We start from the raw sequence: 15,596 nt of genomic DNA, 5'->3' as shown, positions 1-15,596 counted from the left end.
AACTCGGTCGGACTGATTTAGCAAACCTATTGACCGTTAGGATTTTCGGTGGGACTGAGATGCAACTCGGTAGGACCGATATGGTTAGGGTTAGGGCATAACGTAATCTCGGTGAGACCGATTACACAAACTCGGTGGGGCCGATTTTGGTAATAAGCTAACCAGAGAGTTGGTCAGGCAAACTTGGTGAGACCGATTACACAAACTCAGTGGGACCGATTTTGGTAATAAGCTAACCAGAAAGTTTGCATTGTATTCTCGGTAGTACCGATTGCTCAATCTCGGTGGGACCGATTTGGGTAATGGACATTGAGGGTGTCCTGGATTAGGGGGTGTTCAGATAGCCGGACTATACCTTCAGCTGGACTCCTAGACTATGAAGATACAAGATTGAAGACTTGGTCCCGTGTCCGGAAGGGACTCTCCTTGGCGTGGAAGGCAAGCTTGGCGATACGGATATGCAGATCTCCTACCATTGTAACCGACTTTGTGTAACCCTAACCCTCTCCGGTGTCTATATAAACCAGAGGGTTTTAGTCTGTAGGACAACATACACAACAACAATCATACCATAGGCTAGCTTCTAGGGTTTAGCCTCTCCGATCTCGTGGTAGATCTACTCTTGTACTACACATATCATCAATATTAATCAAGAAGGATGTAGGGTTTTACCTCCATCGAGAGGGCCCGAACCTGGGCAAAACTTTGTGTCCCTTGCCTCCTGTTACCATCCGGCCTAGACGCACAGTTCAGGACCCCCTACCCGAGATCCGCCGGTTTTGACACCGACATTGGTGCTTTCATTGAGAGTTCCTCTGTGTCGTTGCTGACAGTCTTGATGGCTCCTACGATCATCAATAGCGATGCAGTCCAGGGTGAGACCTTCCTCCCCGGACAGATCATCGTCTTCGGCGGCTTCGCACTGCGGGCCAATTCACTTGGCCATCTGGAGCAGATCAAAAGCTATGCTCCTGGCCGTCAGGTCAGATTTGGAAGTTTAAACTACACGGCTGGCATCCGGGGAGACATGATCTTCGACGGATTCGATCCATTGCCGAGCGCGCTGCACTGTCATGACGAGCATGATATAGCTCTACCGCCGAACAGTGCCCTGGAGGCCGCACCCGCATCGGCTTCGACCCTTAATTCGGAGCCAACTGCGCTGATCGAGGATGGGTGGTTGGACGCCGCCTCGAGGGCTGCGATCCCAATGGCAATCGAGCCGAACACCAGCCCCGCACTCCACGAGACTCGTGACTCCAAGAAGCCAAACTCCTCTCCGGACTCCGAACCCTCCGCGCCCCTGCCGATCGAATCCGGTTGGGCGCCGATCATGGAGTTACTGCCGCGGACATCTTTCAGCACTCGCCTTTCAGCGATATTCTGAAGACACTGAAGTCTCTCTCTTTATCAGGAGAGCCCTGGCTGGACTACGGTCAGCAAGGTTGGGGTACAGATGATGAAGAAATTCAAAGCTCACCCACCACCCACTTTGTAGCCACTGTCGATGATTTAACCGACATGCTCGACTTCGACTCCGAAGACATCGACGGTATGGACGCTGATGAAGGAGACGATGAAGAACCAGCGCCTATTAGGCCCTGGAAAGCCACCTCGTCATATGACATATACATGGTGGACACCCCAAAAGAAGGAGATGGCGATGGAACATCGGAGGATGACCCCTCCAAGAAACAGCCTAAGCGCCAGCGTCAGCGGCGCCGATCAAAATCCCGCCAAAACAAATACGGTGATTCCAGCACGGGAGATAATAATACTCCGGAGAGTGTCGAAGAAAACCCCCTCCAGCAAGATTTAGCATGGGAGGATGGAGAAACCAGCCCTCATGAGAGAGTGGCAGACAGAGAGGCCGAGGACAATAATTATATGCCTCCCTCCGAAGACGAGGCAAGCCTCGACGACGATGAATTTGTCATGCCAGAGGATCCCGTCGAGCAAGAGCGTTTTCAACACAGGCTTATGGCCACGGCAAGAAGCCTCAAGAAAAAACAGCAACAGCTTAGAGCTGATCAAGATTTGCTAGTCGACAGATGGACTGAAGTCCTTGCAGCCGAAGAGCATAAACTCGAACGCCCCTCCAAGAGCTACCCAAAGTGCAGGTTGCTACCCCGACTAGAGGAGGAAGCACTTAAAACTGCATCACCTGCACTCGATACGGCCGATCGGCCACCTTGTGGCCGTGACAGAGAGGCCTCTCGGCCCTCCACTCAAGCCGCACCCCGTACCAAGGCACGGGAAAATGCGTCGGACCTGCGAGATATGTTGGAGGACAAGGCAAGGCAAACAAGATCGATCTACAGATCGCGTGGGCGCCCCACGACTCGAGACGGTAACTATCACGCCGACCAATCACACCAACAGGGATTGTTGGGTGTTCAAGCAGGCAGGCAAGTTAAATGCCGAAAATACAGACAAGGGGCTGCATAGAGATGACGACGAAGAGCCCCGGCCGCCGAACAACAGTGGACAGAAGGGTTTTCCCCCACAAGTGCGGACGGTGAACATGATATACGCAACCCACATCCCCAAGAGGGAGCGGAAACGCGCGTTAAGGGACGTATACGCGATAGAGCCAGTCGCCCCAAAGTTCAACCCATGGTCCTCCTGCCCGATCACCTTTGATCGAAGGGACCATCCCACTAGCACCCGTCATGGCAGATTTGCCGCATTGGTTCTAGACCCAATTATTGACGGATTTCATCTCACTAGAGTCCTTATGGACGGCGGCAGTAGCCTGAACCTGCTTTACCAGGATACAGTGCGGAAAATGGGCATAGATCCCTCAAGGATTAGGCCCACTAAAACGACCTTTAAAGGGGTAATACCAGGTGTAGAGGCCAAATGTACAGGCTCAGTCACACTTGAAGTGGTCTTCGGATCTCCGGATAATTTCCGAAGCGAGGAGTTAATCTTCGACATAGTCCCATTCCGCAGTGGCTATCACGCACTGCTCCGACGAACCGCATTCGCCAAGTTCAATGCGGTACCACACTACGCATACCTTAATCTAAAGATGCCAGGCCCTCGAGGAGTAATTACGGTCAATGGAAACACCGAACGCTCCCTCCGAACGGAGGAACACACGGCGGCCCTTGCAGCGGAAGTACAAAGCAGCCTCTCCACGCAGTTCTCCAGTCCGACCATTAAACGTCCGGACACCGTCAAGCGCGCCCGGAGTAACCTACAACAAGACCGCCTGGCACGTTCCAAGCAGGCGTAGCAATGCGGCCCCAACCCCAGCCCGCGCAAAAATGCGACGCCAGTGCTTCGCGTACATAATTACGCTCTAGAAATACCATGCGTACAGGGGGAGGGGCACCATCACGGCATGCCCGAAACACAGCTTAAACCGCACCAGGGGTTGCCGATTTTTTAATTTTCTCTTAATTTCAGGACTCCATTCTTCGGAAGGCCTGTTCGACAGTTCAATTGCCGCACAAACGATGCAAGAACCATGGAAGCAGACAAGCCATGCCGCATTACGGTACTCCCAGGTGGTCTCTATCACGAGCAGTATACCTGTTTCGCATACCATTCCGCAGCCTGCCCCTGGAACGGACATGTTAATAGTCCAACCTTTTGCTTATCGCATTATTTGTATCGTTCTGCTTTGATCGCAGCCCTTTTTAATAAACAATGCATAGCTTTTGTCTATTTTTGCATTACCTTTTTTTACAAATATATGTTCTTAACGACATGTTGCACCCGTACACTTTGGTACGGCCAAAATACGCCTGGGGCTTTAAGTACCCCTCAATATGGTGTGAGAAGTCCGAACACTTTAACAAGTGCGGCACCCCGAACTTATAGCATTATATGCATCGGCTCTGAATCATGTCTTGGGTCAATAGTTGGGTTTGCCCGACTCCTATGTTTTGGTGCCTTACGTTCCGCTATATCGGCTAAGGTAGCACTAGGAGGACCACTGCGATTGTGCCCCAGTTGAGCTGGGTCGAGCACCTCAGTGGAGAAAGCTAAAACTGACTGTCATGATGAAGCGAGAGCTGGTCGCTGTTCGAGAGGTTTTTTCGAGTCCCTAAAGACTTATGCCGCTTAAAGCGAGGAGTCGGCTCTGTCCGGCCAAGGCATGGATAGCGCCCCGAACTCGGTCTTCTGAATACTAGGGGCTTCGCCAAAATTTAAAATTATAGAATTCTATGGCTAAGTGAGAGTGTTCACGCATTATAGTCCGATTGCCTTGTTCGTTGGGTTGAGCGCCTCCCTCGAAGGACCCAAACATGGGAAAAAGAGCGCTCAGGTTTATCCCCGAACACCCCAGCACTAGCGGCACAGGGGCAGAAGCCGACGACTCGCCATCTCTCAGCATTGATAAACAGCCGCACAGAAGGTAATATTTTAAATTCCAACAGCATTGCTTAGCGCATATGAACAAGTTTTCAGCGCACAGGACAAAACGAGCGAGTTTTACTCAAAAAATACATCCTTGGAACATTCATCCGCCACAAGGCAGGCACCCTTCAGAACATCCTTATAGTAATTCTCGGGCTTGTGATGCTCTTTCCCCGGCGGTGGCTCGTCCTTCACAAGCTTCTCAGCATCCAGCTTGCCCAGTGCACCTTAGCACGGGCAAGGCCCTACGGGCACCTTCAATGCAGACGGAGCACTTGATGTCTTCGAGCCTCGGACAGGCCCCCACCAGCCGCCGCACCATCCCGAAATAGCTCCCAGGCAGAGCCTCTCCAGGCCACAGCCGAACTATGAGGCCCTTCATGGCCTGTTCGGCCGCCTTGTGGAGCTCGACCAGTTGCTTCAGCTGGTCGCTCAGGGGCAGGGGGTGTCCGGCCTCAACGTACTAAGACCAGAACATCTTCTCTGTCGAGCTGCCCTCCTCGGCTCGATAGAAAGCGGCGGCGGCGGACACACTCCGGGGAAGATCTGCGAACGCTCCTGGAGAGCTCCGGATATGGGTAAGTAACAAGTAACTCACGTTTATGTGTTTGCTTTGCATAAAGAATGCCTTACCCGCCGCTATCTTCTTCACCTCATCCAACTCCTGGAGGGTCTTCTGGGATTCGGCCTTGGCAGATTTGGCATTTTCAATAGCCACCGCGAGCTCAGACGCTCGCGTCTTTGAGTCAAGCTCCAAACTCTCATGTTTTTTCATGAGAACCTGGAGCTCTTGCTGCACCTTGCCAACCTGGGCCTCATACTTCTCCCGCTCGGTGCGCTCCGTGGCCGCCCTCTTCTCGGCCTTGACTAGCGCTTGCTTAAGGGTCACCACCTCAGACGTGGCCCCTACAATAGCCACGATAATCCTGTCATTTTTTGCAATTGCACCTTTTTATATATATTTAAACAAGGTATTTCTTACCTTCATTGTCCTCGAGCTGCTTCTTGGCACGCCCGAGCTCTTGCTCGGACCGCTCGAGGTTCTTCTTTAGCATGTCCACTTCCGCAGTCAGTGCGACGGGCACAAGCAAAGAAGCCTGCATACGCATATTGACTCCTTTTTGTTAGACTCCTGCGAATTTTATTTGATCCTCTATTCGGCTTTTCTTCCCGAACGCCAAACAGAGCATCAGGGGCTACTGTCTATGCGGTAATATTATTTACACATTCTTCACTTACCTCAAAGCCTGTTAAAAGGCTAGTACAGGCTTCAGTCAGTCTGCTCTTGGCGGACTGAACCTTCTAGACCACCACACTCATAATGGTGCGGTGCTCCTCGTCGATGGAGGCGCCTTGGAGCGCCTCCAACAGATTATCCGGCACCTCCGGTTGGACGGGGGTCACCGGCACGGTGGGCTTGATCCTCTTGGAAGGAGGTCCCCCACCAGACTCTGGAACCTTTGAAGGTTCCGGTGCAGCGTTCGACCTAGAGCTGGACTTGGAGCCCTGGGGGGTTTTATCCCCTTTACTCCTGGAGTCCGGGAGGTCGCCTTGTGGCGCCTCCAGGACCACCTCCTCCCGGCTTGAAACCTGTTGGGACAACACTTCGGCGTCGTCCGTAGGGCGGGGGGAGGAAGCCGTCGGAAGCGAATTCACATCCGACGAGTCCAGTGAACCGCTCGACGATGCGTCGAGCCGGTCTTTGGGTGGGCTGCATAATCATATTCGACATAAGGGAAAGTTGTGCAATAAAGGAATACTATGAATTACTCTGGTATCCGGATACTTACGATTTCGCCAGGGTCTTGGCCCTGAGCGGCCACTCCTCTCCGCCGTCGTCGGCGTCGGTAGAGTAGTCCGGAGGAAGGGTTTCCCCCTTCTTGGACCCTCTGGCCTCCCCAGAGAGGGCGGCCTTCCTTTTCTTCTCTCCTCCCGCTGGAGGGGGAGAGGTCTCTTCTTCTTCCTCGCCATCTTCACGGGAGGAATGCGCCTCGGAGCCGTCGGATGATGAACCCGACACCTCCTGGCGCCGGGCACTCTTTCGAGTCCCCATGGCCTTCTTTGTGGCCTTCTTCTCCGGCACCACATAGGGTGCCGGAACCAGCAGCTTCGCCAAGTGGGCGTCAGCTGGGTCTTCGGGCAAAGAAGCCAAACAGTTGATCTGTCCGGACTTCGCCTGCCAAGCCTGTCAGAGGTATGGGAGCTCAGATCCCGCATAGATTCAAACTATGGAAAACTAATACCCTGTAAAAGGTACAAACAACTTACCGCGCTAGCGTGACGCTGCGTGCTGAATCCGCGATCCTCGGTAGAGGATGCGGGAGCCTCGACGCCCTTGAAGAGCACCTTCCAGGCATCTTCATACGTCGTGTCGAAGAGCCTACTCAGAGTTCGATGTTGCGCCAGATTGAACTCCCACAGATTGAAGGCCCGTTGTTGACATGGGAGGATCAGGCAGATGAGCATAACCTGGACTACATTGACAAGCTTGAGCTGCTTGTCCACCAGGGATTGGAGGCATGTTTGCAGTCCAGTCACCTCTCCTTTGCTGCCCCATGACAGGCCCGTCTCTTTCCAAGACGTGAGCCGCATTGGGGGTCCGGACCAAAACTCGGGGGCTGTGACCCACTCAGGGTCGCACGGCTCGGTGATGTAAAACCACCCCGATTGCCACCCCTTCAGGGTCTCCACAAAGGAGCCCTCGAGCCATAAGACGTTGGGCATCTTTCCCACCATGGCACCTCCGCACTCCGCCTGGTTGCCGCGCACAACCTTCGTCTTGACGTTGAAAGTCTTGAGCCATAGGCCGAAATGGGGGCGGATGCAGAGGAAAGCCTCGCAAACGACGATAAACACCGAGATGTTGAGGATAAAGTTCGGGGCCAGATCATGGAAATCCAGGCCATAGTAGAACATGAGTCCCCAGACGAATGGGTGGATCGGAAAGCCCAGTCCGTGGAGGAAGTGGGGAAGGAACACTACCCTCTCATGGGGCCTTGTGGTGGGGAGGAGCTGCCCCTTTTCGGGAAGTCGGTACGCGATGTCGTTAGACAAGTATCCAGCCTTCCTCAGTTTTTTGATGTTTCCCTCTGTGACGGAGGACACCATCCACTTGCCTCCCGCTCTAGACATGGCTGGAGAAGGTTGAGGTGGGGAGTGCGGACATGGGCGCTGGAGCTCGAGTGCGCGAGAATGGATAAGCAAGGGAGGAAGAAGGCGTAGGTGAAAAGGTGGATCCTTATCCTCTTATATGGGTAGATGCAACTATGTGTCCCCACCAGCCTGGTAAAACTCGCTTATCTCCAAGCGCCGTAATCAATGGCGCAGTTGGGTTACCCATGCCCATATTGATGAGAATCCTGGAATAAGGGGACACGATCTCTGCTTTAACAAGACGTGCCAAGGAAACCGCCTCGCATGACGCGCTGAGGTGGGATAATGAAACGACTTGGATAAAGGCTTGGCCGTGGTGTGTCACACTACGGGATGCGTCAGCAGATTAGATTTGTGTAAATATTATTCTCTCTATGGCAATATGTGGAAACTTATTTTGCAGATCCGGACACTATCTTTGTGTTCAAAATCTTCTATGAAGTACTTGGAGGAGGAACCCGCCTTGCAATGCCGAAGACAATCTGCGCGCCGGACTCATCGTCATTGAAGCCTGGTTCAGGGGCTACTTAGGGAGTGCTGGATTAGGGGGTGTTCGGATAGCCGGACTATACCTTCAGCCGGACTCCTGGACTATGAAGATACAAGATTGAAGACTTCGTCCCGTGTCCGGAAGGGACTTTCCTTGGCGTGGAAGGCAAGCTTGGCGATACGGATATGCAGATCTCCTACCATTGTAACCGACTTTGTGTAACCCTAACCCTCTCTGGTCTCTATATAAACCGGAGGGTTTTAGTCCATAGGACAACATACACAACAACAATCATACCATAGGCCAGCTTCTAGGGTTTAGCCTCTCTGATCTCGTGGTAGATCTACTCTTGTACTACCCATATCATCAATATTAATCAAGCAGGACGTAGGGTTTTACCTCCATCGAGAGGGCCAGAACCTGGGCAAAACTTCGTGTCCCTTGCCTCCTGTTACCATCCAGCCTAGATGCACAGTTCGGGACCCCCTACCCAAGATCCGCCGGTTTTGACACCGACAAACATACACAGAGAGATTACAATCCCATCTCGGTGAGACCGAGACCCCCATCGGTGAAACCGATTTGCCCAGGGTTTGTGGCAGTGGCTATGACATCTGAACTCGGTGGCGCGGATAGAAAGAATCGGTGGGGCCGAGTTTGACTTTTGGTTTAGGTCATATGTGGATGTGGGTAAGGTAGTTGAGGCTTTTGGAGCATATCACTAAGCACTTTGAGCAAGCAAGCCATTACACAACACCTCATCCCCTCTTGATAGTATTGGCTTTTCCTATAGACTCAATGTGATCTTGGATCACTAAAATAGAAAATGTAGAGTCTTGATCTTGAAACTTGAGCTAATCCTTTGTCCTTAGCATCTTGAAGGGGTTCCACATCCTTTAGTCCATGCCACTTAATTTGTTGAACTTGTTTGAAACATACTAGGTAAAAGTATTAGTCCAACAAGAGATATGTTGTCATTAATTATCAAAATCACCCAGGGAGCACTTGTGCTTTCAATCTCCCCCTTTTTGGTAATTGATGGCAACATACATCAAAGCTTTAGATAAAGATATAGAGAATAGCAAGTAAAGATTTGGAAAGACATGTAACAAGCATAGGCTCCCCCTACATATGTGCAATCATGTGAATATGGAATATAGAAGCATGTGAGAGCATAACCATGACAGAGTAGCAATTTGTTACATGTATCTTGGCTATATGTATCAGGGCAAAAGACATGAATATGGGAAATGTACCTTCATGCCCATGAGTCCTTCTTGCAAACAGTATGTACATCAGCAAGAATTTCTCATACACATGACTATGATGCATATACTTACCTTGTGGTCTTGAGTTGGATAGGATGGGATGAGCCTGCGTAAACAAGGTTAGATAACATAGATGCACCCACTAGCTAGAGCAAACAAAAGAAACCACAAGAGTACCAAGACTGGGATGACATGTAGAGTGAGTACAGAGTACCACGATAGATATTGACATGTCCCCAAAGAGAAAGATCTTCAATGAATTTAATAAATTTCTTTCCCTTGGATGTCTTGCTCCCCCTGAATCTAGCATGGCATACTGGGAGAAGATAGGGAACAGAAAAACAGAGCTCAAAGAAACAAATGAAAAGAGCTAATGCAAATAAGCACATATGAACATGTCTTTCCCCCAAGAAGACATGTGGCATCTCTCCTCTTGAACATCAAGCATCTGGGATCCTTGAAGATTACTCTTTCCTGGAGTATTCCCTCCCCCTAGAGATCTCTCCCCCTAGAGATATGATTAAGCTTTGATGTGATCTCTCTCTCCCCCTTTGACATCAATTTCCAAGAAGGGTCTTCTAGAATTTGTTGTGAATGGGTTCGGTCCTTGAATCACAATACAAAGCATTAAGGTAAATGTGATGCTTGTAGAGGACAAGATTCATTGAGTGGAGCTGGATCAAGAATAAAGCAGGAATAAATGGCAAAATGTTTTTCCTGTAGTGAAATCGGTGTCACCGAGTTGTATGCTTCGGTTGCTCCGAAAATCTTCGGGTAGACCGGAGACATGAAACCGGTGGAACCAAGTTCATCACAGAGAAAAACACTTGTCACCTCATCTCATTGGACAAATAAGATCTCACAAAGATTTTCAATGAATTGGATACAGAAAATGCAGAACAAAAAGCAAAGAAAAGAAACTAAAAGATCTAGATGAAGTTTTTTGTGAAAGGGGAAACAAATATGCATGAGACAAATGCAAGAACACAGAAAATAACACAAGAGAACTTCATCTAGAGTTGGGCGGTGACAAAGTCACCTATGTTAGAGTATATTGACTTAGGAGTCAAGTGAGATCACTTGATCGTAGGTCGTACTCATCGTTTAAGCTCAAAATGGGGTTACCATTTTTCGTTTAACTATCTTGATGTATTCACATCTTGTCGAGTTGCTTTGACTCATGACTTGGAGTAAAGCTACTCTAAGATGGAATAACATACCTTGGGTGGCGGTGTTGATCTTGATCATGTAGTTGAACTTGTGTGGGTTGCTCAAGGTTGATGTAGCCCATCAAGAGTTGGGAGCACCCTTTGGATTTTGAGTTCATCTACCTACATGGGTTAGTTTTAGCAAGGAAGAGCACTTGTGTGTCCAACATGACAATCATGAAACTCAACATAGAATTTGTTAAAGGATATGTTTGAAAGGTTTCGTGCTTCCTTGTCATCAACCACCATTGTGTAGAGACTTGGTGATGTAGAGATTGCTCAAGATGTGAGTGAGTTGCAATCTCGTAGAATTAGATTCCTCCAAGTACCTTCAACTTGTGTGTAGCCTTGGGCGACGAGACGTGCTTTGTTGCGAACCACTTGTCCGTCTTCATCTTGCTTGTTGCGAAACACCAATTTGGTACCGATGATATTGTGGTTGTTGTCGGGCTTCTCGACCAATGTCCACACTTGATTTCTCTCAAAGTTGTGTAGCTCTTCATGCATAGCGTTTATCCAGTCCGGATCCTCCAATGCTTCCTCAACCTTCATAGGTTCAATGCTAGAGATGAATGAGTAATGTTCACAAAAGTTAGCCAAACGAGTTTTAGAGTGAGTGATTCTCCTGGTTTGGATATCATTGTAGATTTTCTCCACGGGATGATCTTTAGCAATTCTTGCTCGAACTCGTGAAAGCTTTTGCTTGGGTTTTGGTTGAACATCTTCTTCATCTTGTTCTTCTTCTTGGACTTCTTCATTGTTAGCGTTGTTGTTCTCTTGTCGTGGTGGAGAAGGAGGTTGTTGATGTTCGTCTTGGTGCACTTCCTTGTTTTCTTCATCTTGGTGTGTCCCACTCGTGGATGCTTCCGTATCAACTCTTGGTTCACCTTGTCGTGAGGTAGAAGCTTCTACTTGGACGGATGAGGTACTCTCCTTTATCTCCGTTGGACGAATCTTGCCAATAGACAAGTCTTGGATTGCTTCCGAGGGATCTTTGTCTCCTACATCAATTGGCAATTGCTCAACTTGCGAGCCGTTAGATTCATCAAACTTCACATCTACCGTTTCTTCAACCTTTCGGGTGAAATTGTTGTAGACACGGTATGTGTGAGAGTTTGAGCCATAACCAAGTAGGAAACCTTCATGAGACTTAGGAGCAAATTTAGAATGACGATGCTTATCAAGAATGTAGCACTTTGAGCCGAATAATCGAAAGTATCCAACTTGGGGTTTGTTACCGGTGAGGAGCTCGTATGTCGTCTTGCCGAGTAGCTTGTGAAGATACAGGCGATTTGTTGCATGACAAGCTGTCTCAACCGCTTCCGCCGAAAAGTGTTTTGGCGTCTTGTACTCATCAAGCATCGTTCTTGCCATCTCGATAAGAGTCCGGTTCTTCCTCTCAACGACTCCATTTTGTTGAGGTGTGTACGTAGCCGAGAACTCATGTGCAATCCCTTCTTCATCAAGAAAGGTGTCCACATTTGCATTCTTGAACTCCGTTCCGTTGTCGCTCCGAACCTTCTTGATCTTCATGTCAAATTGATTTTGGGCCTTCCTAGCAAAGTTTTTGAAGATCTTTTGGACCTGCGATTTGTCATCAAGAAAGAACACCCACGTAAATCTTGAAAAATCGTCAACTATGACTAGACCAAATGAGTTACCACCGAGACTCTTGTAGGCATTTGGACCAAAGAGATCCATGTGAAGTAGCTCGAGTGGTCTTCTTGTGGTCATGATGTTCTTAGCGCGATGACTTCCTCCAACTTGTTTCCCTGCTTGACAAGCACTACAAAGTCTATCCTTGTCAAATATGACATCGTTAATGCCAAGGATATGATTTCCTTTAATGAGTTTGTCAAGTTTTTGCATGCCCACATGGCCTAGCCTTCTATGCCACAACCAGCCTTTAGAAGATTTAGCAATTAAGCAAGTTCTAGGTTGAGCCTTTTTAGTGAAATTAACAATGTAAAGATCTCCTCTACGTATACTGGTAAAGACCATTTTATAATTATCTCTATGAAACACTTGGCAGTCTACTTCAGTAAATAGGACATTGAAACCAAAATCAGCAAGTCTAGATACTGAAAGTAAGTTGTAGCCAAGAGATTTAATGAGCATGACATTTTGTATGGAGCTATCATGTGAGATGGCCACCTTACCAAGGCCAACCACCTTACCCTTTGAATTATCACCAAAAGTGACATACTTTCAAGGGCCGTCGTTTCCAGCAAGCTTACGGAACATGTATTTATCTCCGGTCATATGATCAGTACATCCACTATCAAGGACCCATTCCTTTCCTCCAGCCATGTAGTCACGAAGATTTGCCATAAGACCAAAGTGTCTCATCGCATCATTGAGATCATTGTCACTATCATCATCCTCATCATAGTAACCATGTTCAACATCATTTTTTGATTGATCAATTCATAGAGAGGGTAATTCATTAGACAAATGATCATCACAATGGTCACCTTTATGAATTCTAATAGCTTCGGATATGATATTGCTAATGATCCCAACATTTCCTATGGCACGCATGAGATTGGTAAGCTCAAATAGACAATCACCAAAGCTAGGATCACTAGAATTCATCTTACTCAAAGCAATAGACTTATGGAGAATTTCTTCTAAATTTTTCAAGGAATAATCTGGAAATCGTTCCTCAAGAAATTTCCATATAGTATAGGCACACTCAAGAGTAGGCAAACTAGCAATCAAATTTTTGGGCAATCCTCTTACGATAAGATTGATGGTTCTAAGATTGCGAATCATGTCAAGATCCTTTTCAGGTGTGGGATGCAAGGGATCAATATGAGGTGCACAAGGGCTAGCAATGTACGTGTTCAAGTGATATTCATTGAAAATCTCAAGCATTTCATTTTTCCACTCATGAAAATATTCTCCATCAAGAATAGGCACTCTATGTCTCAGACTCCCCAAAGTAGACACATCCATCTTCCTCCAAAGGTGTTTAAACCAAGGCAATGGAGACCAACACTCTGATACCAATTGAAAGGATCGAGAAGAGGTGTCTAGAGGGGGGTGATTAGACACTAAGTATCAAAAGTTGCAGTTTTTTAATTTCTTTAAGTTGAAGTGGAGTTTTGGCACAAGTTTAACAAACACAATACATATCAAGCAAGCATGCAAAGAGTATATGAGCAGCGAAAAGTAAATCATGCAACTAGCAAGAATGTAAGGGGAAGGGTTTGGAGAATTCAAACACAATTGGAGATACAAATGTTTTTGTCGTGGTTCCAATAGGTGGTGCTATCGTAAATCCACGTTGATGGAAACTTCAACCCACGAAGGGTAACGGTTGCGCGAGTCCACGGAGGACTCCACCAACGAAGGGTCCGCGAAGAAGCAACCTTGTCTATCCCATCATGGCCATCGCCCACGAAGGACTTGCCTCACTAGCGGTAGATCTTCACGAAGTAGGCAATCTCCTTGCCCTTACAAACTCCTTGGTTCAACTCCACAATCTTGTCGCAGGCTCCCAAGTGACACCTAGCCAATCTAGGAGACACCACTCTCCAAGAAGTAACAAATGGTGTGTTGATGATGAACTCCTTTCTCTTGTGCTTCAAATGATAGTCTCCCCAACACTCAACTCTCTCTCACAGGATATGGATTTGGTGGAAAGAAGATTTTAGTAGAAAGTAACTTGGGAAAGGCTAGAGATCAAGATTCATATGGTGAGAATGGAATATCTTGGCCTCAACACATGAGTAGGTTGTTCTCTCTCAGAAAATGTGTATTGGAAGTGTAGGTATGTTCTGATGGCTCTCTCCACGAATGAAGAGTGGGTGGAGGGGTATATATAGCCTCCACACAAAAACTAACCGTTACACACAATTTACCAATCTCGGTGAGACCGAATTGAGAAACACGGTCGGACCAATTTAGCAAACCTAGTGACCGTTAGGATTTTCGGTGGGACTGAGATGCAACTCGGTAGGACGGATATGGTTAGGGTTAGGGCATAACGTAATCTCTGTGAGACCGATTACACAAACTCGGTGGGACCGATTTTGGTAATAAGCTAACCAGAGAGTTGGTCAGGCAAACTTGGTGAGACCAATTACACAAACTCGGTGGGACCGATTTTGGTAATAAGCTAACCAGAAAGTTTGCATTGTAATCTCGGTAGTACCGATTGCTCAATCTCGGTGGGGCCGATTTGGGTAATGGACATACACAGAGATATTACAATCCCATCTCGGTGAGACCGAGACCTCTGTCGGTGAAACCGATTTGCCTAGGGTTTGTGGCAGTGGCTATGACATCTGAACTCGGTGACGCTGGATAGAAAGAATCGGTGGGGCTGAGTTTGACTTTTGGTTTAGGTCATATGTGGATGTGGGTAAGGTAGTTGAGGGTTTTGGAGCATATTACTAAGCACTTTTAGCAAGCAAGCCATTACGCAACACCTCATCCCCTCTTGATAGTATCGGCTTTTCCTATAGACTCAATGTGATCTTGGATCACTAAAATAGAAAATGTAGAGTCTTCATCTTGAAGCTTGAGCTAATCCTTTGTCCTTAGCATCTTGAAGGGGTTCCACATCCTTTAGTCCATGCCACTTAATTTGTTGAACTTGTCTGAAACATACTAGGTAAAAGTATTAATCCAACAAGAGATATGTTGTCATTAATTATCAAAATCACCCAGGGAGCACTTGTGCTTTCAGGTTATCCAAGGCTTCTGTTTGGGGACAGTTGATATTTCCAGACTGAACTATGCAGTCATCTCCCTCATACCTAAAGTTAAGGGTGCGGAACTCATTTCTCAATTTTGACCTATTGCCCTTATCAATAATTTTGCTAAATTCCAAGCCAAGTGCTTCGCCATGTGTCTTACTGCTGTTGCCCACCGTACCCTCTCTCCTACTCAGCCAGCCTTTGTTAAAGGTCATTTTATCCTGGATGGAGTTCTCTGTCTCCATGAGATCATCCATGATCTCAAAAAGACTGACAGCAGGGATGTGATCCTTAAATTGGATTTTGAGAAAGCCTACGATTCTGTGAGTTGGGATTTTCTTAAGAAGGTCCTTTTGGCCAAAGGATTTGATGGTAGCTTTGTGCATAGAATCATACAGAT

This window comes from Triticum dicoccoides, chromosome 5A (assembly GCF_002162155.2).
Source record: "Triticum dicoccoides isolate Atlit2015 ecotype Zavitan chromosome 5A, WEW_v2.0, whole genome shotgun sequence".
In the NCBI taxonomy this organism is placed as follows: Eukaryota; Viridiplantae; Streptophyta; class Magnoliopsida; order Poales; family Poaceae; genus Triticum; species Triticum dicoccoides.
The sequence above is the reverse complement of the archived record's forward strand: the minus strand, read 5'-3'. Positions refer to the sequence as shown.